At 43.8% G+C, this 3,441-nt stretch overlaps 1 pseudogene; it reads left to right on the forward strand.

Moving 5' to 3' along the window:
- The first annotated feature begins 1,747 nt into the window (after positions 1-1,747).
- Positions 1,748-3,441, forward strand: part of LOC101584782 — a 6,416-nt pseudogene continuing 4,722 nt past the window's right edge.

The following is a 3,441-nucleotide window of genomic DNA, read 5'->3' on the forward strand; positions in this document are numbered from 1 at the left end:
TGGCTCGAGGACTGAAATTACATTTTGCTTCTTGTCTTTGTCATTTTGTATAGCACTGACCTTTGGTGTGGAGTTTTGGTGCAGTTATATCCTTAGCACCTACTGAAATTTGGGTGGAGATCTATTAAGTTCGAGTTTATCCAGTTATGCTTGCCTTGGGTCTAGCTGTTGTGTTCAGATCCTTCCTGCTGCAGCCCTTGGAAGTGAACCTGTTGTGCCCCTTTGGCACAATAGTGAACCTGTGGTGCTCCTCTGTTGTGCCTCTAGCCTAGGGGACACAGGGGGGTGTAGAAGCTCTCCTACACAGTAGCTGGGCCTGGGTTTGGGCTGGATCTGGGTGTCCTGAGAGTGTTGCAGATGTTCTCAATCCCTGGGTGTACTTGGGGGTGAGTTGGGGGCTCTGAAAGGGTGAGGGGTCTAAAGGGCTTGGTAGAAGTTCTCCCGAGGCATGCCTGTTTTTGTCCAGAGAAGTCCCGCAGGTACAGGGAAGCTGGAAGCTCTCCACCACACTAGCCACACCTGGGCTGCACTGGATCTGGATGTCCTGAGAGCATTGCAAAAGTTTTCACTCACTTGGTGGGCTGGGAGGTGGGAGCTCCTGAGGGGTGGAGAGTTCCTAAGGGCACAGTAGAGGGTCTCACTCATGTGGTGTGCCTGAGTTTTGGTCTGGAGCAGTCCCGCGGATGCAGGAATTCCAGAAGCTCTCTAATGCTTTAATTTGTTTCATCTCCTTTTTCAACTGTTTTTCCCTTTTGCCTTCTTAATCTATCATAATTTTTTTCTTTCTTCTTCCATTTTTACATGTGTATATCTGGTAATATGAATAACTGGTTGGAAGACAACACTATGTATTGCAACAAATACTGTGAAATTGCTATTACTTTGTTAAGTGAAATTCTGTATCACTTGTAATTTTTTGTTTTAATTGTAATTAGTACTCTCTTAAAAAAAAAGCATTCTGAAAATTACCCTAAACTTCAAATACCTTTGAGTCTTTAACATCCAACTGATGAGGCTGAGAAGTCCTTTCACTGGATCCTCCCTCCCTGGACAGCTGAGCTATGGCACAAACCCTCATTACAGTACTGTGAAAACTACCATTGCAGATGCACATGTGGTGCTCATTGCACTTCTTACAGTCTTTAAATTCTGCCCAGCATAAGGTCAGAAGTGCTGAACATAGCGCATAATATTTTCTACAATCTGGGCCAACCAAGATTTTTTGATCTCTTTTGATTCCGTTCCCCTCACTGTCTTTGAATTCCACCCTCTGAACCTCCCATACTATCCAGAAAAGCCCTGGTGAGGAGAGCTGGTGGGTTAAAAGCTGCTTCCTTTTTAGTTATTCTCCCTGTTATGCATAAGAAGGCAGCTGTGCTGTGCTTCTAGACACACATTTGCCTTCCTAATAAATCTATTGCTTGAATACTATAACCAACATTGTTTTAAACAATTAAGTATGAAATTTGGGCAGCAAACCCATCTTCCAGTGTAGCATAACACAGAGTTTCTTCCCAATCAGGCACTGCTTTCCCTAAAGGAATCTTGATGATGGGCATCTTGCCCATCTTCTCTCATAACTGTCTTCTTTTGCCATTTCTTCAAGAATCTGTTAATATTATTGGGGGAGAGAATAATGTACCTTTTATATTTCACAAAGCCAGCAAGCACACCACTCCTTACAGCTTTGTTGAATGAAACAGTAAGTGGATCCAAGCACAAATGAACATGCTATGGGGCTGACAAGATGGTGGCTGGCGGAGTTGTCACTGTGGTCCCTGAATGCCCACTTCTGCCCTATGTACTACTCAAGTGGAGCTCCTCCTCTTCTACTTACTGTCCTGAGAACATTTAGTGGATAAACCAAATGACCAGCCTTCAAGATGGTCTTTAGAGAGCAACTGTCCTCCCCAGCCCTTGATTCTAAAGCTTGAAAGTCCTGCTATAGTTCACAACATTGCATTTGGGACATATGAGAAAATACATGCCTGAAGTATGAAGAAATTTCAAGTCTTTTGTGGAATGAATGAAGAAAATATGACAGAGCTATTATCTAGTGGTTTTAAAGAATGATTACAACAAAGGAACATTCACCTTGAAGCATAAAATTGATGAACAGATGTTCCCTTGTTGATTCATTAAGGGAGTTCCACTCCTGTCCTGGGGTGCCAGTTTTAACTTTAGCATCTGGTATGTTGAACTTAATGGCACTGATGAGCCTGTTGTAGTACAACCAAGTCTCAACTGATACAGTAAGTACCAGGAACAGGAGGCCATTTGCCTCTGCCTAAAACATTTCAGACAACATGACTATACAAAGGTTTTTAAATTATTCAAAAGAGAACTAAAATAACCCTGGAACATCCTGTGTTAAGAGATCTACATGACAAACTGGTTTTGAAGAGTGAATTTTCTTTTAAATGTATTTAATACAGGGTCTACAGGGTCTGGTCTCACTACACAGATTAGACTCATAGTGATCCTCCTGTTTCTAGGCTCCTAAGTGCTGGGATTACAGGTGTGCACTACCACACCCAGTCTCAGTGGCTGTCTCATCATGCCTCTGGGGTAGAGCTGGCACAGTAGGCCAGGGATTGAACCCCCAGTCCCTGCACCTGCCTGAGCAGGTGCTTTAGTCTGCTGAGCTATCTGGCTAGCCCTGAAGAGTGATTTTGATGCTTGCAAAGAATTGCTTGCAAAAGATGTAAATGATGACTTCTTTAATCAGTATATCAGTCACTAGGTATATAAATAACAAGGGAGTCATATCATCCCCCAGAGCCACAAAGATGATGAAGAAGACAACTGGCCAGGAATGAGAGGGGACCATCAGATGGTTATTGATGTTCAAACAGAGACTGCTTATTTATTTGCTGGCTGGGATGAGATGCAAGATCTTACTGACTACTGGGCATGCAGCGTGAAGGAGAACCAGTGGATATGTATTTCTAGTGACACAGAGAATGAGAATGGCCCAGTTGCTGGATCATGTCATAAAATGTACATTGATATTCAAAGGAGGCAAATTTACACATTGGGATGTTATTTGGATTCTCCTGGAAGGAACAGCAAACCTCTAAAAAGTAATTTCTACTGTTATGACATTGACACAGATACATGGATGTTACTAAGTGAAGATACTGCTGCTGATGGAGGACCAAAATTGGTGATTGATCGTCAAATATGCATGGATTCAAAAAAACTTATGATCGCTCCCCCACACCGCCCGCCAAGTAGGATTTTCTGCCGAGTTCCGGGAGCCCCCAGACCCAGTCCTAGCCCAGGTCCGGAATTGCTGCCGACTTCCGGGAAGCCCCAGACCCAGTCCTAGCCCAGGTCCATAGCAGGAAGGAGCTGAGCACAGCAGCCAGACCTAAGCCAGACGCAGCTGGATAACTCCAAACTCTGTAGAGCTCCACCTGAACTTCAGTACGTGTGAAG

Source organism: Octodon degus, unplaced genomic scaffold, assembly GCF_000260255.1.
Source record: "Octodon degus isolate 3935 unplaced genomic scaffold, OctDeg1.0 scaffold00270, whole genome shotgun sequence".
NCBI classification, from domain to species: Eukaryota; Metazoa; Chordata; class Mammalia; order Rodentia; family Octodontidae; genus Octodon; species Octodon degus.